Below are 21,730 nucleotides of genomic sequence, written 5' to 3' on the forward strand. Positions count from 1 at the left end.
CAGAGAAAAAGGGAAAAGAAAGCTTCCATTAAAAAACAACAGCACAGAAAAACACCACACACTCACGCTCACACCCGCCCCACCTCTTTTTAGAATGGGGCCATAAATCCCTTTCATACTGCTTTGCATCGCTTTTCACTTGCTCGGCTGATCCTAGCGCAGAATGAGCGCTTGCAAAGACTGGTCCTTTGTTGTTTACACAATTGACTGCTATGAAAGCATTCGTTTGGATGCTGCAGAGAGGGAGGGGTGTGTCCCCTCCCCACCCCACCCAAGGGGCTCACAAATACGAAGCAAGGAATAACTGACGTAAAATGAATGCAGGCCACGGAAACCATGTGAAAATGCATGTGTCCTAAGTCTGCCACCCTCCCCTGATGCAACAAGGCTCCCCTCTCGCCAGTGTGGTCCAAGGAAAGGCAAGCAATACATTTGGCATCAGCTTGGCTGCAGGACTTGCTGGAAGGAGGTGTAGAAGGTAACATCTGACCACCTTAGGGTTTACTCCTTAGCCTTTTCTTCTCCCAAAGATGTCCTGCAAGGCAGCAGGTATGGATTCCCCCCACCCCACCCCACAGGGTTTACTTCTGAAGCCTTTCTCATGGATGATACCTCAGTTGGTTAGAGTGTGGTGCTGATAATGCCAAGGTTATGGGTTCGATCCCTGTATGGGCCACCTGCATATTCCTGCATTGCAGGGGTTGAACTAGATGACCCTTGGGGTCACTTCCAACTGTACAATTCTGGGGTTCTTTGAGTATAGCCACAAGGCAGCAGAGGTTTAGGATCAGAATAATAATGAATGAATGAATGAATGAATGAATGAATCTGGCTGGGTCTCCATCTCCTAGATAGGCCACCTTCCCAGGTTGATGAGCCCCATCTGCCCCTCACTTCTCTCTGCAGCACCTCCCCTTCTGTCTCGCCATTCCACCAAGAAGTTCCACTCACTCCCTTCCTCTAAATCTCTGTTTTTAAAGGGCACCTTTTTTCCTGTGTGACATCACACCCACCTTAACCCTGGCCACACCCTCTTTGCCCAGATGCCAAGGGTCTTCCTTTGATGTGTTGATGACTGGCTATGAGGAACTTTGTTCTCCTTAAGTACTCACCGCCACACACACCCCCAAGACGATGCCCTGGAAAAGAAGCGTAGCCTGCCTTTTTGCACTGTTAAGTCCAGTGCCCGTTAGCATACTTTAGAATCATAGAATTGCAGAGTTGGAAGGGACCCTGAGGATCATCTCTAACCCCCTGCAGTGCAAGTATATGCCGATGGGATCGAACCTGCAACCTTGGCATTATCAGAACCACGCTCTAACCAACTGATTAAACTCCAGCTCCCGGGTATCTAGAGGGGGGTGAAGTCGCCCAGAGACCCAGAGGCGTCAGGGCACCCACCACAATAGTATTTCCAATACTGGCTGGCAGTGGCTCACCTGGATTTCAGGCACAAATGTCTTTACTTGGAGATGCTGAGCTATAGCCCTTCTGTGAAAGTCAGGCCACTAGGACACAGAAGGGCATCTTGCAGCCCCTGACCTCTCTTCATCTGCTTGCAGGCTCCCCACAGGCATCTGTTTGGCCACTGTGAAAAATCTAGCAGAACTTGTCTTACGCTCTTATGATTAACAGAGTACTGATCACAGGGCAGGGTTAATGCCGACCTATCCTATAAGGATTACTTACCGAAATGAAATATCTCAAGGGCCTTGAACACCTGGAATATGCAATATCAATGCTAGATATTGGGTTTTTTAAAGGGTTCTTTGGACCTTGATTTCTTGGTTTTCACCCTAGCCGATAGCTCCCCTTCCCCATTTCTCATTTCTTAAACCCACATGTGTACCCTCCAATGATTAAGTCCCACACATGTGCGAATATTCCCAATAAACCTGTGCAGATGGATGTGGGCAGCAGCAGCAGGAAGAGCCCCCTCCCCTTTGCCTCATTCACAGGGGAATGTGAGTGAATTGGGTTTCCAATGATTTTTTTTTTTAATCCTATGGGATCTAGGCATTATCACTACAAGCATGTAGTCTCCGTTTCCATACCCTGACTGGGAAGAAATGGAGTGCAGGGCATTGGGGGTCGAGTAGCTGGCTGGCTGGAACTCTGAATGGAACACTCCACAATCCACAGACTGGAGGTTTCCCATCCACCAATGTGGGGAAATAGCTGTGCACGGGAAGCAAATCCAGGAAGGTTTACTCCAGAGTAAATATACACAAGGTTGGGCTCAATGGCCGCATATATATATAAACACTGTATATGCGCTGCTCATAGCTTTTCTTACAGTTAAGCAGTATATGTTAGATAAGAGAAATAAACAAGCATGCTTAAATATGTCTCGTTTTTCTTACGTCTCATCTAGTAAGGTTAAGAGCTGGTGATACGTTTGCTAAATGACCTAGGCAGCAACAGTTGGCACTCATCTCGGCAGCAAACTCTAGGCGTTAACTGAATGCTAAATAAAGCAGTGGTATTTTATTTTCATTTTTTGCTTCTCATTTCCTGCTTAATCTGGCGCTGTCATGTTTTATTTTGAATTTTTGGTGGAGGTTTTCATTTTTAAGATTAACTTCACACAGGAAGCTCCCATTAGTCCAAAGTATTCCACGCTAAGGCAACAAGCTCGTTGATAAGTAACTTGGGTGCCTTGGTTTCATTGTCAGTTTCCCACGATGGATGGTGGTTTTAGTTAAACAATGTACTTTCAGGGACACCTAGAAAGAAATTTAACGAGAGAGACAGAGATTTGAAATATGTTGTTTTACAGATCTTGGGTCATTTAGGCTGCCAAAAGCGCTGTTTCTTAAATTATCCTGGCCAATGAGTAAGATTTCTGACTTCTTAGTAAAGGGTTGCAGGTTTAGAATGCCCCACATGCTGGATCTAATTTAGAGTGCCAACTAGCCAAGGGGGGTGGGGAGAATGGTCTGGTCTTCTCCTGTGTGTTTAACCTGACTTTATAGGCAGAAATAAGCAGACAAAGCTTGCCATGGTGTGGGGCTAAACATTTATTCTCACCTGCAAACTCCAGCTAAAGAGACAGTCACAGTGACCCTTTGAAAAGTTGGGAATCCTAATCTAAATAGGCAGAAGAGTTGGTTGTGACTGCTGATCGTACAATGAGATGGGGCAGGCGTGGAAACAGTTGGCTTCCTTCATATGTTGCCACCTAATTTTACTAGGCTTCTACTTCTTCTCGGCCTTTAACAGCAGCCTGACATCCAGATGTGGAGCAGAAGAATATTTTGAGGGCATTCAAATTATTTCAGGGCTCTGTGAGATCACCTGTAGGACTGTGTGGGATTTTGGCAGGCTCGTATACCCCGGACTTGTGTGAAGGCAGCTTGTGATAAACTCCTTGTGTGCCCAGTATGGTTTGTGGGCCACTGCAATTCGGGGCAACCACAGGTCCACACATCCACTAATGGAGGCGCCAGTGAGTCATTGTACCCCCTTCCCTAGAAGCAAAAGCACCCCTTGCCGGCTTTCCTCATATTGTCACCTGGCTTTGAAAGGTAGGAGCGGGGAAAGTGACCGTGTAGTCTGAATAGTGTTAGAAAAGTTGGGTGCCGCCGCCTCTCTCTGCCGAGCAGTGGCAGGAGTCCATTGGGTTCCAGGCACTCACCCAGGGTCTGTGTCCCTTTGGAGGACTGAGACACAGGGGAGACTGTTGTAGCTTTAAGAAATAAGGTTTATTTACACCTTCCATCTGCATGGAATGGGTAGAATCTTACAGCAGGGTCATTTCAAGAGGGGCTTGTCCCCCACAGCAATGCAGCCCCGGAGTCCAAGGCATCTCTCCCAGCCCGCCTTCAGCCAGCCTGCCCAAGATGGACCCCAGTCTTTCCTCTTCCTTCCCCTTCCCAGCACCCCTTGCTGAAAAACTCTCTTTTACTGTCACCTCAAACACACACACACACCACCTCGGCAACATCTGTCTCCCCAGGCCAAAGGATTCCTCACAGATGGCCCATCAGCCCCTTTTGTCACGTTAACAGATTTGCTCTTTGCTAGGCAAGCCAGGATGGTTTGCATAAGCCAGCCCTGGGATTCCTTGTCTGGGACAGTTCTGCAGATTGTACTTTCATCCATATCCCAGTTAATCAAAATCCTACCGTTTATCAAATACCGTTAAGGGGTGTCCGTCGTCCGCCCCCCCTCAATCTCTAACAATATATTTCCCCTATCTCTGTTGGGCTTCTTTCAAGGCCAGACAGTAAAAGTAAACACACATTTTCACACAGTTATTTTTCCTCTGAACTGCGCTTTTCGGAGTTCGAAGCAAGTAGAATGTGCTCATGAGAGAGCATGCACATTTTTAGGCGCTGATGGGAGCAATCGGGAGGAGTCTTGCCCTTTGAGCAGGACAAGAGAACTGAGGATGAGGGAGCCAGAGAGCCCATGTGCTGAGCCCAGACGTAGCCTTCAGGACATTCCACCACTGGGCTTTTTCTCAGCCCCTTGCTTGTAATGAGCATGGGACTACAGCCAACTCAGATGTTTTTTTCCCCAGGCCAATTACCTGCCACACAGGATGTTCTCCCTAGAGGCTGATACACACCATTACTACAGCTAAGCCACAGTCAAGGTAGATCCATTGAAATCAATAGACTTAAGTTAGTCCATTGATTTCCGTGGATTTTCTCTCAGTTGGGGGGAATTCAGTTTAGCGCTCAGGAGATTTCTTCATCAATGTGAGCATTTCTGCTTGCCTAATGGAACAACCTCTTCCCTCCTCCCACTCCCATACTGTTCTGGGGGTTCTTATGACACACGGGGATGTGTTAAGGAAGATGTGGGGGGGGGGGAACTCATTGAAGTCCTTGCACAGGCTTCTGTTAGTGCAGGGTTTCCCACACTTGCGTCCCCAGCTGTTTTTGGACTACAGCTCCCATCATCCTTAACTGTCAGAACCAGTGGTCAGGGATGATGGGAATTGTAGTCCAAAAACAGCTGGAGACCCAAGTTTGGGAAACACTTTGTTAGTGGGATCCGTGTGTCAAATTTGGCTCCAAAATTGTAATGTAACAACTGGTAGTTGATTAAAAACAAAACACCTTTTCCTTGCAAATACAGTGGTGCCTCGCTTAACGAATGCCCTGCTTAACGAAATTTCCGCTTAACGAAAGGATTTTTCGAGTGGAGGTTGCCTCGCTAGACAAATTCGTTTTATGAAAAATTCGTCTAGCAAATCACGGTTTCCCATAGGAATGCATTGAAATTCAATTAATGCGTTCCTATGGGCAAAAAAAAAAAATTCAAAAAAATTTCAATGCATTCCTATGGGATTCGCTAGATGAATTTTTCGTTATAAGAAAAAACCCGTGGAACAAATTAAATTCGTCTAGCGAGGCACCACTGTACCGTGCTATTTACATTGGGTCTTGCTCTGATCCCCACTATGTTCAGAACTATGTGTGAACTCTGATCCCATTGTCTCAGTGTCTGGATGTACTAAGTATGGGAGTCACTGTGAGGAGTAACAAGTAACCGAAGGGGTTAACTGTGTACTGTGTAGCACCTGACCACTGAGGAAGATCATGTTACAGAATGTACCAGAAGTGTTTCTGTGTGTATCAGTTGGTTTCGTTTTTGCCTGGGAGACGGTCGCAAGATGTCTGCGAGCTCACCAGGTTGTTTGTTTATTTTCTCTTTAAAATAAACTCCAGTAGTTATTAGAACACCTTGGACTCTGTGTGTTCTTAAGAGGCTTTTTATCCAACGGCTATTCAAGCTTTCGCTGTGTGAGAGAAGAAGAAGGCTCTGCTGTGTGTTTTACTGCCAGCCCGGGTCTACGGAGCAGAGACGCTAGAGAAAGCGTGCCGGGCGGTAAATTAGTGGCTCCTAATTGAGTCATAAACAACTCAAAGGAGTCCTATATCCGTCACAGTCACTGCATTTTTGTCCAAAGACTGTGTGGGATAAGCTCTGTATATACTACCTTGAGCTCATCATATAGAGATCCGATTAACAGTACTAATATTTCAGAATGATCCATCCAAATGGCAAGTTGATAAGCACAAAGCATAAGGTCTGGACCATTCCCACCACCCAAGTCTCTAGAGAAGAGCTATCCACTCATAGCAGCATCCATCTCCTTTCTGGGTTCATCTCCTTTGACTGCAGGCTCCTTCCACCCAAGCAAATAAGCAGAGATTCCTTCATGCAAATACGGTTTGTGGATCCGTGGGATACCAGACTTGGTAAAGAATGGATGCTGGAGGGGGTTGCTCCACCCATTCAAAAGGAGGCAAACTCTCCCAGCAAGCAGGCCTTTGATGTTCTTCCAGCCTCTTCTAACCAAAGCATCAGCTATTGAATGAGTTTGTGATTTAGGCCCCAGTAGCATGACTGAAACAAATGAAAAGCAGGAGAGGAAGGGGGGGGGAGGATGGAAGGCAGGAAGATTGCTTACCCTAATCTGGGATGGCTGAGTAGCCTGAACCAATTCAGCCTCCTTTTTGTTAGCCCAATAATTAGTTTTGCTCTCTGCCGATTACTTTCTTCCTAGTTGTATTGAAAGCAGTGTGTGTGTGTGTGTGTGTGTGTGTGTGTGTGTGTGTGTGTGTGTTTTACATAGGAGTTATCATTGAGAATCACAAGATGGCTTGCAGAATGCAAATTCGTTTTATTTTACAATTCCCTCTCATGAGCTGCTTGGTGGAGAGTTCTTGGAGCACCAACTATGAAGCAACTCAGATTTGTAGTGGCTGCAGTACTCCTAAAGCAAAAAACGGGCTTGCATTGTGATTCCCAGCTATTTATGCAGCCTTCTTCCAGACCTGCTGATGGTATTGTCCGAAAAGACCCTTCTTGAACAAAAGGCCAAAGGGCTGCTCTCATGAATAAATTATTGTTGCCTGGCAAAAGTATTACATTGGGCAGCAATCTTGCAAAATAATTGCTCGTGTCTGAGTTGCACAGAATGTATCTGAGCATAAACGGGGTCTGATTGAATCCTTTAGCCCTGTATAGGGAAGCTTCGTACGGTTCAATGTTTTATTGTGTTTTTATATATGTTGGAAGCTGGCCAGAGTGGCTGGGGCAACTCAGTCAGATGGGCGGGATACAAATAGTAATTTATTATTATTTATTATTATTATAACTGTTGCGGAGATCGTAGCTCAGTGGTAAAACTATGCAGAAGGTCCCAGGCTCAGTCCCCAATATCTTCAGGTAGGACTGGGAGTGTCCCCCATCTGAAACTCTGGAGAGTCCTTGCCAAATCAGTGTAGAGAATAATACATATCTGAATGTATATGTGAAAAGGATCTAGGTAGACCACAAACTTGACATGAGTCAACAGTGTGATGCAGCAGCTAAAAAAGCCAATGCAATTCTGGGCTACATCAATAGGAGTATAGCATCTAGATCATGGGAAGTAATAGTACTACTGTATTCTGCTCTGGTCAGACCTCACCTGGAGTACTGTGTCCAGTTCTAGGCACCACAGTTCAAGAAGGATACTGACAAGCTGGAACGTGTCCAGAAGAGGGCAACCAAAATGGTCAAAGGCCTGGAAACGATGCCTTATGAGGAACGGCTTAGGAAGCTGGGTATGTTTAGCCTGGAGAAGAGAAGGTTAAGGGGTGATATGATAGCCATGTTCAAATATATAAAAGGATGTCATATAGAAGAGGGTGAAAGATTGTTTTCTGCTGCTCCAGAGAAGCGGACACGGAGCAATGGATTCAAACTACAAGAAAGAAGATTCCACCTAAACATTAGGAAGAACTTCCTGACAGTAAGAGCTGTTTGACAGTGGAATTTGCTACCAAGGAGTGTGGTGGAGTCTCCTTCTTTTGAGGTCCTTTAAGCAGAGGCTTGACAGGCATATGTCAAGAATGCTTTGATGGTGTTTCCTGCTTGGCAGGGGGTTGGACTGGATGGCCCTTGTGGTCTGGTCTCTTCCAACTCTATGATTCTATGAATGTATTACATGGCTCACTATCAGACAACTTGCTTTGCATTGTTTGCAGAAAGTCCCAAGTTCTATCTACTGCATCTCCAGAAGGATAGACTTTATAGACTTTTGATGTCATCCAGCAAGTCAAGAATTATAATGTTTCATTTTGTAACGTCCAAGATTCTCATACGCTTGCTGCCATTTCCTGGTGAAGGAGAGAGACTTCCAGTTCTTTCTTGACTGTGTAACGCTGCTAAAGTAAGTTACAAAGGAGGCTCTGAAGCTTTGAAGCTGTGCTGGGAACCATATAAGGAGCCTCTGAAGGCTGCATGGAGCTCCAAAAGCTCCAGCTGACTATCTCCAGGACATGCCCAAGTCATGTTGCTGCCGGAGGTAAAGGACAAAAGGGTGTCCCCTCTGCATCTACAGAAGCCGACTGGGCTGACAGTTAACTTTTATGCCAATACTGGTGATGGGATAACACCTCCCACTATATTGAAGTGAGCAGGCCACATTAGGATGGTCCAGGACAGGTTGTATAGAATCTGTCACGTGAAGCAGTTGCCTATCTCTGCCTAATGGTAGGGCCGGCTCTTCCTATCCCTGTGGTAAAGGATCAATTGAAGATTCATTCTTGGTGAAAGGGGCAATAGTTTAGTGCTAGAGTAAATGATTTGTCTGCAGACGGTCCCTCGTTTGGTACCCAGCATCTCTAGGTTGCCCTGGGAAGGACCCCTGTCTAAAATCTTGGGAGAGCAACCACACTATTGATGGTCTGACTCAGTATCAAGTACTTTCCTATGTTCTTATTCCAGTGAAAACGAACACGAGTTCTATCCAGAGTCTTTAGGTGTTTCTCTTTGGCACCAGACACTTGTGTCCAGCTAGAGTTCTTCGGCAAGGGATCACAGGCCACGTTTCCTGCAAAATGCTAGTACCATAACAAATGTTTCGACTTCTTTGTAGCCAGCGGAAAAGCCGCTAATCGGCTTCGTTTTTCTGCTGGGTCATGTGACTAACGCTACCAAGATTAACGCTGCACGAGGAAAGAAAAGAGGCTTAAGTGACTTGAGGGTGCCCGGCAGGTCATTTTAACCTTTTCCTAATCATTAAAGCCGCGGAATCTCATTAGTCTGCAAAGTGACTCGCAGTTCCAACCCATGAGCAGCGGCGATGCATAAAACTTTTTTCAGTTTGTTTGCCTCTGTCCCGGTGAGACGGGGTTTGCAAATAACAAAATCAGAGAGGGCGTCTGCAACGTTTTAACACAATTCTGTCAGAACTAGGTGGGGTTCTTGTGGACTCCTCGGGCCACGAGCTAATTTTTGCCTGCCACACCAAGGACAAGTTCTATGACAGGTGGAGTTATCGAAGGCAAGCGATTTAGCACCAGGTACCTAAAATTAGACTTCTAAGAAGAGTGTCTCGAGGCCATACTACAGTAGATCAGTGACTTCCCACCTGCACTAAAAACAAGGAAGGCTGTGTGGCCAATTTAAACCGCTGCTTCTGCAGTGTTGGCAATGCTGGAGGAAATTGTACTGAAGATGCACAAAGGATATGGGACTTTGGAGAAGAGTAGCTAGGAGACCTAGGTGGAGAGTTCACACAACTCTTTCCACATAGTAGCATGACATCAACTTGACTCTGCTTCAATACATGCTTGGTTCCAGGTCCAGTTTTGATCTCCAAATCCTGGAACGGTCAGGGCCAGGGAGATGGTTGTCTTGGCGCTCCTTGTTTTTGTGCTTCTCCAGCTTTTTTTTAAAAAAAAAACACGCAGCTTTTGCCTCTCCCTGGGAACGAGGCAAAACGGAAGTGTGGATACAGAGGGCAAAAGATATTTCCACCTCCCAGTTCTTCCAACAAAGGAACATAGAAAGCTCAGTGGCAATCTGCTTTGAATGCAGAAAGTCCCAGGTTCAATCTCCCTTTCTGAATTTCCTTAGAGCATGCCAATGTAGACAATACCAAGGTAGATGTACCAATGGTTTGGCTTGGTATAAGGTGGCTTCCTTTGTTCCTATGTCCTAGGTCACATTATGCATCCATCTAATGCAGTACAGTGGTACCTCTACTTACGAATTTAATGCGTTCTGAACACACATTTGTAAGTCGAAAAAAATTGCAAGTCGAATCCCATAGGAATGCATTGGGAGAAAAAATTCGTAAGTAGAAGCAACCCTATCTAAAAATTTGTAAGTAGAAAAAATCCGATCTAAACCGCATCCAAGATGGCGGACGGAGTTCCATTCGTAAGTAGAAACATTCGTAAGTAGAGTTATTCGTAAGTAGAGGTACCACTGTATTAGTAAAGTCTCTAGCAGAAGTCTTTCCTATCACCTGATCCTTTTTAACCAGCAGTTCTGGGAATTGAACCTCTCTGCAGTCTATTACAGTCATACCTCGGTTTAAGTACGCTTCGGTTTGAGTACTTTCCATTTAAGTACTCTGCAGACCTGTCTGGAATGGATTAATCCACTTTCCATTACTTTCAATGGGAAAGTTCGCTTCAGGTTAAGTACGCTTCAGGTTAAGTACGCTTCAGGTTAAGTATAGACTTCCGGAACTAATTGTGTACTTAAACCGAGGTACCACTGTACTAAGCTGTGGTCAGTCCTCATATTCATCATTTCACCACCTGCTTTTAGATAGAACTTTTGTGCTTTTTTTCTCTCTCTCTCTCCCTCCCTTCATTCATTTAACAGCACGACATCCCTACTACACATACCGTAAGTCTTATTTTACTCCCACCCATTGCAACTACCATCCCTCTCTCCCTCTTCTTGCTTTGACTTTTTAAAGCTGTGAGCAAGAATTGATAGTGCACGAAGAATACCAGCAGCACACTACCGAAAAGAAAAGACAAAAAGAAGAAGAAGAAAAGTGCTTGCTCTGAAGATTTTGCCATGTTGGGTCATCATGCTATTGCTGATGAGGATAATCATCACTTCCTAAAATAAATAAAATAAATGCCCAAGTAATCCCCGAGCAACATACAGCATAGAGGATGGTGTGTATATATATTCCTTTAGCACCTTAGAGACCAACCAAGTTTCTTGTTGTTTTGATTGGTAGCCTGTAGGTTGGAAAGGTTAGAGAGTTTTTTGTTTTCCTGTTTTTTTCAGCAACTCCACTTCAAAGTGGTACGGTAAATTGTTTGTCTTTCCTTGTGGAACTCTTGCCAAGCTGGGTGATTCCTTGTAGAGTTGTCCAGTTACAGAGAGCTCCTCCTTTATTTGCCTCTGTTTAGAGTACAGAACGCTGATCAGATGTTTGAGCAGCTTCTTGGAGAAAGTGTGGCATAGTTTCTCTGCATTTTCAGTAGGATTGTAGAGGGTTCTTAATTCTAAGACCCTTAGGTATAGTGTCCAGGTTCTTGCAGTCAGTCAGAAAGGAGATAACAGTCCGTACCTATGCAAGTTTCTTTGTGATGTTGATGGACTTCCATTTCATGTGGTGCCTTCCATGTTTCTAGATCAGACATCCCCAAACTTCGGTCCTCCAGATGTTTTGGACTACAATTCCCATCTTCCCTGACCACTTGTCCTGTTAGCTAGGGATCATGGGAGTTGTAGGCCAAAACATCTGGAGGGCCGCAGTTTGGGGATGCCTGTTCTAGATTCAGGTAGGTAGCCATCTTGGTCTGATGCAGTCGAAATATAAAAAAAATTAAAAAATTGTTATTTTTATATATATATTTAGACTGTGTCAGACCAACACGGCTACCTACCTGAATCTAGGATGGTATATGTACTATGGGAAGAAGAAGAAGAAGAAGAAGAAGAAGAAGAAGAAGAAGAAGAAGAAGAAGAAGAAGAAGAAGAAGAAGAAGAAGAAGAAGAGGAGGAGGAGGAGGAGGAGGAGGAGTTTGGATTTGATATCCCGCTTTATCACTACCCTAAGGAGTCTCAAAGCGGCTAACATTCTCCTTTCCCTTCCTCCCCCACAACAAACACTCTGTGAGGTGAGTGGGGCTGAGAGACTAGCCCAAGGGCACCCAGCAGCTTCATGTGGAGGAGCAGAGACGCGAACCCGGGTCACCAGATTACGAGTCTACCGCTCTTAACCACTACACCACACTGGTGTAGGGGCCCTCACTTCTGTCCTGCCAAAAGATTGTATTCAGCCCAGGGATGTTGTTGTGGCTACATTATGGCATCATCTTTGCACACTCAAACACATGCATGCATTTGCCTAGCCAAATGGAACACTGAACGCTTTCCTTGTTGGCTTTGCCTTACTAGTGAATGGGTAGCCAGGGTTATTTCTCTACCCCACCTGCCCCACAGTTTCTCCGTCTAAACCTTGCTTGTCCCTGTCCAATTTCAGCAGGAGGATGGCTGTCGCATTAGAGTGTGCTTAATCTTTTCAACCTTCAAATTCCCAAAATGAGGGGTGCTAAAAATTTGTAACACGACGTCGGAATTCAAAAGATATCTGGGTTAAAATGAATATAACTTAGTTTTGCTTGGCAAGTAAAATGTGTGCAAAAACCGTGTGGAAATAATAAAAAATGATTGCCAAGTACTTGCAGTCATATTCATTCATTCATTTATTTATCATTTCCTGACATTTTCAGAAGGTAAAATTAAAATCCTTTGGTTTTGTAAAAGCAGTTTTTGTGCTTCATTACATGTAGACTTACCAAGCTAAATGTTGTCCAATCACAAAAATAATAGCTGGTATGAATTCCTCACGCCCCAAAGTGTATTTTTAAGACCGCCTCTCTGAATAATTTTGCAAAAATTAAATTTCATTTTTTAAAAAACTTTTAAGCAGGAGGGTTAATTGGCTGTTATTATATTTGTGTTTTTATATTGTAAACTGCCCTGTGATCCTTGCATGAAGGGTGATATCTAAATTAATAACAATAATAGCATTAGTAATTGCTCTTCTTATCAAAAGCGTAACATACAAGTACTTTGGAATCCAGAGTATGTAATATGTGCTTGTATTTTGAAAAATCTTAATTTAAACACACACACATACGCAGTAGTGTCGCTTTTTTATTTTTTTATATTACAAGCTGGCATTTGTAGGTAAACACTTTGGAAAAACAAAGCAAAAGTTTCACCCGTTCTCTGGTGTTGGTGTGGAAGTGCTGACCTGGCTAATAAATCAGCATGTTTTTACGAGGCAACGCGAGGTCTGTATTTTTAACCTTAAGTGCTGTTCTCAGGAGGCCTGTCAAGGAACGAATCTGAAATATTGCGCTAAAGAGCGGAGGTAAGATTTCAAAGCCCACTGACAGCCATTGGGAGCGAAACATTTTACTTAGTCCCTGCGTGGAGGTCCTCACTTGACACAAAGTTTGATGGAAAGGTCATCGCACAATGCAGTGGAAATAGAAGTGTCAGAATCATTCACAGCGCGAGGGAAAATTAGGGCAGCAGACAGGGTGATATGAGAGAGAAGTAGGCCAACAGACTTTCAGCTTGGCTGTGTGGAATTTGTGCGATGGGGGGGAGAATATTTGTGCTTTTTGGGGAAGCAAGCAGCTCTGTCGTAAACCAAATCTTGGTTGCATGTGCCACAACTCAGTTGAGTGCGGATGGCTAGCTTTTTGATGAAAGACAGTTCTCAACAGCCAGCATGGCCAATGATCAAGGATGATGGGAGTTGTAGTTTGGCAGTATCTAGAGAGCAACAAGCTGACCACCTTGGGGCAGAATCTCTGTGTGCAGAGCCAAAATGGGGCCCTTAGGGCTTAGTATGCAAACGGTGTGAAGGATGTTTGGTCCTCTGGTTGCTACCAACTATAGTTGTACCTTGGTTTTCGAACAGCTTAGTTCTCGAACGTTTTGGCTCCCGAATGCCACAAACGGATGCCGCGCTTTGGTTTCCGAACGTTTTGGAAGTCGGAACGGACTTCTCCGGAACGGATTCCATTTGACTTCCAAAGTACGACTGTAAAGCAAATAGGCACATTGAATTTTTCAACTTCCAACAATGAGTGGGGCCAAAATTTTGTAACATGACTTGGGAATTCAATATATGTTTTAGTTAAATTAATATACAGTAGCACCTTGGCTTATGTAACCCTCTCGTTACATAAACCTCACGTTACGAAAGCTGCAAACCTGGAAGTATCGGACTGGGTTTCGCCGCATGCGCAGAAGCAGTCTACTGCCCCATGCGCATGCGCAGAACAATGATCCTCGGGTTGTGAGAACCTCAGGATCTGGTTCGACCTCCAGAATGGATCCCGTTCACAACCGGAGGTACCACTGTAATTTAGTTTGGCCTGGTACATAAAATGTGTGTAAAAGTGCATAGAAATCATTAAAAATGATTGCCTAGTATTTGCAGTTATTTAATAATAATAATAATAATAATAATAATAATAATAATAATAATAATAATAGTAATAATAATTTACTTTCCACCTGGGCAGCTTCCAACACTGTTGTTGTTGTTGTTGTTGTTACCGGTATATTACCTGACAATTTCAAAAATTATAATTTTGTTTTCCCAAAAGCAGTTTATGTGTTTCTGCATCAAATGTAGACTTACCAAGCTAAATAATGTCCAACCACAAACATAATAGCAGATTTGAATTCCTCACGTCCCCAAAAAACATATTTTTAAGACCCCTCACTGCAGAAATTTGCAAAAGATTAAGTTTAACCCCCTAAAATGACATGCCCTACTGCCCTGAAGCCAGGAATGGTGGATTAAAGCCTGAATGAAAGCAAAAATTCGTACCTAGGAAGGAACATAGGAAACTGCCTTTTATGAAATCAGTCTTTATGTCCCTCTAGCTCTGTATTGTCTCTGCACTGACTGGCAGCAGCTTTCCTGGTTTAAAAGCAGGAATCTCTCCTATCCCTACCTGGAGATCCAGGAGGTGGAACTTGGGAACTTTTGCATGCAAGACAAATGCTCCAGCACAGAGTTACAGCCATCCCCCAAATGCCTTTTCCTAACAAAATGTGTGGTGTACATTAAAAATACTTAATCCCCCCTTTAAAGCATGGTGATCATAGAAATACCCTTATTATGTCTTCAAGCTGATGTTGGATGGGAAAGCAACACGGACTGAGTTGAAGGTATTCCCAGGAGTTTTGTAATAAAATTCCTGTGCTCTCCAGGAGATTAATTGCCTCCTTAGGTAACCTTAAAAGCCGAAGCGTCTGCACAATATTTGTTACATGCTTCTGTTTGTACACCGTATAAAGATGCAGCTGTTTTAAAAACGTAATTCAGTGTGCTTCCATAAAGGTAAAGGTAAAGGTACCCCTCACCATTAGGTCCAGTCGTGGACAACTCTGGGGTTGCGGCGCTCATCTTGCTTTACTGGCCGAGGGAGCTGGCGTGCAGCTTCCAGGTCATGTGGCCAGTATGACTAAGCCGCTTCGGGCGAACCAGAGTAGCGCACGGAAACACTGTGTGCTTCCATAAGAAAATACTTTTTTAAATAAATAAAAAAATCACCTTTCCCCCAATGGTATTCTACTCTTCTTTGGTCTCCTGTCTGCATCATAAAAATGGTGAATATGGAGATCGATGAAATGCACTGATTAATTTAATGAAGTGGCATCTGCTACCAGCCTTTTCATAATAATGAGAAGCAACAATTTGGAATTAAATTTACAGGTTTTGTAAAAAAAAAAACCCCAAAAAACCACCCCAAACACACACCTGTGACAAATGTGCTCTTTGACTGGAATATATATGAGGGACTATGCAGCCTTTCGTTTCTACTGCCAGCTTAAATCGTATTTGCAATCCTGGAGCACTCTTTGAAACCTCAGGTGGGGGAAGTCGCAAGTGTTTTAGGCAACCATCCGTCAGGGTTACGTTCATTTTGGAGGCGATTGCCTGGGGATCAAAATATGCACGTGGAGCTTTCAAGGCTGCAGTCTCTTATTTTACATTTTTTTGCTTCATTTTGGATGATGGGTAGGGCTGGTGTCAGATGGGGGGGAATCATCAGGCAGTTGCCATAGCCCAGCAAGGGGACCACATCCATCCCTCTGGGTCCCACACCACTTCCTCCTTGTTGTTTCTGTCTGTTTACTTGCCCCATTCTTTACTTGTGAACAGTGACAACAAGAAGGAAAAGGACAAAACAACAACAACAACCTACCTCTGTGTTCCTAGTCCTCTCCCTTCTGTGCTGTAATATTGCTGGGCTTGGGGAGAGAAGACGATGGAATTGCCAGTGGTGACATTGTCAAGGAGGAGTGGGGCAACTATGGGCCTAGGCAGGATTTCTGTTGGAGGGGCAGAACCTCAGCTATGCATTTTTATTGGTTTTTCTTGATTGTGTGTGTGTGGGGGGGAGCTGCTCGTCCCTGCCCCCCTGGCTACGCCCATGGGGGCAGCATCAGACAACTTGCCAGTGGAGGCTGGCTCATAAGGGCAAATGGGGCAGTGTGCTGTTAAATTCAGCCTTGATTCCTCCAAGCCCACGTACCAGTCAAGAGGGTGGACCTGGCTGCCAGGTTCTTTGTCCTTAAGTCTCAGTGTTGCCCTTGAAGAACTATCATCGGCTCCGTCGACTGTTGACCTCCTTGCCCTACCAGTTCCATTGAGCACCACCCACCATTGCAACTTACCCAAGGGTCCCACAAAACCTGGGGCTGGCATAGGTGAGGAGAGAGGACTTTTTTCTTCGTTTCCAGTGATAGATCCATATTTGCTGAACGTTCCCACGGAGCTAGAAAACTTGAGTGTTCTTCAACTAAGTTATAGTCAAGGTAGATCCATTGAAATGGATGAAGATGTCTAAGTTAGGTCCGTCAATTTCAGTCGGACTGCTCAAGTGCAAAACCTAGTTGCATACCACCCCTTGGTCCCTCAAGAGTGGTGGTGGTGTTTATTAAATTTGTACGTCATCCTTCACGCATGGATCTCAGGGCAGTTCACAACATATAATTGCCATATAAAAAACACGAACTGCATAGTAACGATAAGAACAAACAGAAACCAATCATTCCCGCCTCCAACAACACATTGGAGCCAAACGCTTGGTTGAAGAATAACGTTTTTGCCTGGCGTCTAAAGATATGTAACAAGGGTGCCAGCCAAACCTCCTTGGGGAGAACATTCCACAAATGGGGAACCACCTCAGAAAAGACCCGTTCTTTTGTTGCCACTGTCCAGACTCCTTATGGAGGGTCTCAGATGATGATCTCAGGGTTCTGAGTCAGTTCATATGGAGAGAGGCGGTGCTTGAGGTATTGCAGTCCTGAGCCATTTAAGGCCAGCACTGGGCCTAGGATTAGTGTAATATGCTCAAACCGTGTTCCTCTAGTGAGCAACCTGGTTGCCAAATTCTGCACTAGCTGAAGTTTTTGAACCGTCTTCAGATGCAACCCTATGGGACTGCCCCATCACTGAAGCAAAACAGCCTTTCTGCAATATGTCATTCTTTGGTTTACCTGCAATAATAATTACAAAGTTGTTTGTCAGCTTGGAGAGGGGGGAAATTAGATTGAATTGAGTTTGAATTACACTATATACCAGATGCAATAGCCCTTGTGCTAAGATCTGCATGTATTCATGAGGGTAATAATAGAGATTCGTTAATGAGTTTAATTCCAGTCCCACAAGCAGAACTTAGCCAATTAGGTTTTCAGATTCTCGGGATAGGAAAAGGGTGTTCAGGTTTTACAACTCAGCTGTGAGGAACTGAAGTGGCTGTTAAATTTTGCTTTTCAGCACAAATGCCGCCAGAGCATCTAAAAATCTTATGTGGCTACACAGGCCAAACCTCTAGTGTGGGAAGCTAGAGAATTAACTCAGTAAGACATTCTGTAGCAGAAGCACAAGAGAGATTCTCTCAGCAGCCATTACTCAATTAGATAGGCTTCCAATAAAATGAGCCTCGATTGACTAGTCACAAGATCTAGTTCCTGGTGCTTCTTCTTCTGTGGACATCCTAGTTGTTTTCTGTCCTTCTTTTGAAGTGATGGCTCTGTTGTGGTCCGCAGTTTATTCTCCTATGGAGGGCGTCCACGTTCATGGCTCTCCTCAAACTAGCCAGTGGTGGTGCAGTGCTTGGAGTGTCAGATTAGGACTTGGGAGAACAGGGTTCGATTCCCTGCTCGGCCATGATGCTCACTGGTGACCTTGGGCTACTCATTACCTCCCAGCATGGATCTCCTTCATGTGCATGTCACATGGAGGTGATGGAGCTGCCTTCAAGATCATAGCCCTTGGTTTTGCCTACACCAGAGACAGGAAGCCTGGGGATCAGCCTGACCAATGGGCAGGGGCGGTAGGAGCCATAATAATAATAATAATAATAATAATAATAATAATAATAATAATAATAATATATTATTTATACCCCGCCCATCTGACTGGGTTTCCCCAGCCACTCTGGGTGGCTTCCAACAGAAAAATAAAATGAAATAATCTATTAAACATTAAAAACTTCCCTGGTAGCTGTTTTTCTGGTAGCTGTTTTTCTCTGGTAGCTGTTTTTCTCTTTGACATCTGATGGGAGGGCGTTCCACAGGGCGGGCGCCACCACCGATAAGGCCCTCTGCCTGGTTCCCTGCAACTTGACTTCTCGCAACGAGGGAACTGCCAGAAGGCCCTCAGTACTGGACCTCAGTGTCCTGGCAGAACGAAGGGGGTGGAGATACTCCTTCAGGTATACTGGACCGAGGCCATTTAGGGCTTTAAAGGTCAGCACCAACACTTTGAACTGTGCTTGGAAATGTACTGGGAGCCAGTGTAGTCCAGCAATAACTGGAAGCCCATTGACTTCCCATCCCTGGTCCACACTGAGCAGCAGTGTGGCTTTAGGGTTTCAGACCAGAGTATTCTCCAGCCCTACCTGTAGATGAACCTGCTGGGGCCTTCTGCTTGCAAAGGAAGCGATGTGCCACTGAGCTGAAGCACTGCTTTGGGTATTTAAAGAACAAGAAACATTTGGGCCAGGGCCGTCTTACCCATAGGCACTAGGGGTGCTGGGCTCTCATGGGCGCCAGGCCAAGAGTCTGGGGCCCAAGGGTTGAGTCTGGGGAAGAGCCCGTCTGTCGGTTGGAGCGCCGTGGTGGGCTCTTCTGCTGCGGGCTGCTCTGTGCCGCGAGTTCGGGGGGTGACTGAGCCAGTGAGACACTGAGGCAGCCAGCCAGCTCCACCCTCCTGCACGCCTGAGACTGGGCAACCGGGGTGGTGGTGGACCGGGCAGATCTTTGCACCCCGGCGCCGCATATGCTTAAGACAGCCCTGATTTGGGCATACTTGCATGTGACTTTTCTGCACAATATTTCTTTATCCCATTTCTTTATTCTTTATTTCCTTATCCCAGTTTCTTTACTGCAGAGAAAATCATTATTGCAGATCTTACCCTTTGCTGAAAGCAAAGGGTCCTCTATTTGTAATGTAGGTCATGTAATCTGGGCATTTAATCTCAAAGGGAGCAACAGGAAGGGCAATGGGTTGAATTCGCTTTCAGACTGAACGTCAAGCACTGGCAGCAACACCGTTGATTCGGGTTTTTTGCTCTCTTTCGCTTCTGCACACACATACCCTGCCCTCTATTAAATTGAATTTTATTATGATTGCCCAGTGTTTCCTTACAGAGGCCAGAATGTAAAGAGCCAAATGCTTATTTCATCTGAATGAAGATTAAGGTCTCAAGGCAATTGTTTGATAGATAGAGTATAATTTTCATACTTTTCATTATTGGAGCAATTGGAGGTGCTGGGAGATGCTCTTCACTTTATTGGGAGCAAGGAATGTCTTGTCACATCCAAAAGTACTCATGGAAAGGGCCATTTACTTATCACCAGGTGCTGATTGCAAACACCTTTTAAAAATAAAATAAAATCCAGTGTTCTGTTCCCCCATCCATCTGCAACCAGTGAGTAAGTGTACGGGATTTTGTATTTATTCATTTTGGGCAGTGGGAAGGCAGATATATGGTGAATTAAATATTAATTTGTTGGAACCTAAAGAAAGACCAGGTGCCTAACATTTATTGGGGGGGGGAGAGAGAATCTCCTATTTCCAATGTTATTTGGTAGCAGAAACATTTTTTTAAGAATCATATTTACAGTAAGACAAATTAAGGATCAGCAAATGAGATACCTATAAAATAAATAACAAATATCAAAACATTGCAACAAAGTTTTGACTGTTAGTGAGCTACTACAGCTGTTATGGGGCACTGTAGTAGTGTGTGTGTGTGTGTGTGTGTTGCATTTCTGTATGAATGTGACACTGCTATAGTGTGTTTATGTTTATAAATATGTCATTATTTATTATTATTGGATACTTTTGTTTAGCAGGCTATTTAAAAAGTCAAATAAACAAACAAAAATGATCAAAGCGAAAACCAGAAAATATAACTTTGTCGCCAGAACCACACCATGCTATAATGTTTAAAAATTACAAAGTGGAAACTCTTGGGCACGTGTGTCTGGGGAGGGCTTTTCACAACTGAGGGGGCCACTGTGGAAAAGACCCTTTCTCTCGCAACCATTTGCAGTATCCCAGTTGATGGGGAGCACCTGGAAAAGGACTTCTGATGATGATCTCAAGGTCTGGGCAGCTCATATTTCACAGGAGGTGGTCTGAAAACATGGGAGGCCACCACCTGGCTGAAGCTAAGCAGGTAGAGGTGTGCTCAGTTGGGCGACCGCCTGGGAATCACATTTGTGCTGCCTTTGATCCTGTGACACACAAATAATAATAATAATAATAATAATAATAATAATAATAATAATAATAATATATTAAATAAAACACAGTGTTCTAATAAACATTTAAAGCCTCCCTAAACAGGGCTGCCTTCAGATGTCTTCTAAAAGTCTGGTAGCTGTTTTTCTCTTTGACATCTGATGGGAGGGTGTTCCACAGGGTGGGCGCCACAACCAAGAAGGCCCTCTGTCTAGTTCCCTGCAACTTGGCTTCTCGCAATGAGGGAACCGCCAGAAGGCCCTTGGTGCTGGACCTCAGTGTCCGGGCAGAACGATGGAGGTGGAGACGCTCCTTCAGGTATACTGGACCGAGGCCATTTAGGGCTTTAAAGGTCAGCAACAACACTTTGAACTGTGCTCGGAAACGTACTGGGAGCCAATGTAGATCTTTATGTGTTATGTGGTCTCGGCGGCCGCTCCCAGTCACCAGTCTAGCTGCCGCATTCTGGATTAGTTGTAGTTTCCGAGTCACCTTCAAAGGTAGCCCCATGTAGAGCGCATTGCAGTAGTCCAAGCGAGAGATAACTAGAGCATGCACCACTCTGGCGAGACAGTCTGCAGGCAGGTAGGGTCTCAGCCTACCAGATGGAGCTGATAGACAGCTGGTCTGGACACAGAATTGACCTGCGCCTCCATGGACAGCTGTGAGTCCAAAATGACTCCCAGGCTGCACACCTGGTCCGCAGGATATAAATGTAAGAATTAATTTCTTACAAGCTTTTTGAACTAAAAAGCTCCCAAGGGCTTTTGAAGGTCAAAACTAGCAATCTGACTTGGAAATGGACCCAAAGTCACTGGCAATGATAGAAAATAGGCATAACACACTCATGGTACCTGGTCCCACTTTCCTTGCAGCTACTGGTATACTGTACAGTTTTAAAAGAAAGTGTTGCATGTATCTAAATCAGAAAATTATATATGTGGAGAGATGAGAATACCCTTGAAACACGGCATAAACGCTGGGTGTTCTTATTAACCGCCTTTGCTCGTTCCCTTATTCTCACGACATGCAAAATCTTTCATACTCCTTCAAAATAAAAAAGCAGGTATTTTTGAGCAGCAGTAACCCATTCCCCGCCACCTGCTCCCAAACTCAGCTCTTTTGAAGGAGGAGATGGCCTCCTTCTGGCTGCTCAAGGTCACCCCA

At 44.6% G+C, this 21,730-nt stretch overlaps 1 protein-coding gene across 3 annotated transcripts in view; it reads left to right on the forward strand.

Annotated features, from left to right (window-relative positions):
• CCDC85C (coiled-coil domain containing 85C) overlaps positions 1-21,730 on the forward strand; it is a 173,337-nt gene that overhangs the window by 92,577 nt on the left and 59,030 nt on the right. The window lies entirely within an intron of this gene.

The sequence above is a fragment of the Zootoca vivipara genome, chromosome 1, assembly GCF_963506605.1.
Source record: "Zootoca vivipara chromosome 1, rZooViv1.1, whole genome shotgun sequence".
Lineage (NCBI taxonomy): Eukaryota > Metazoa > Chordata > Lepidosauria > Squamata > Lacertidae > Zootoca > Zootoca vivipara.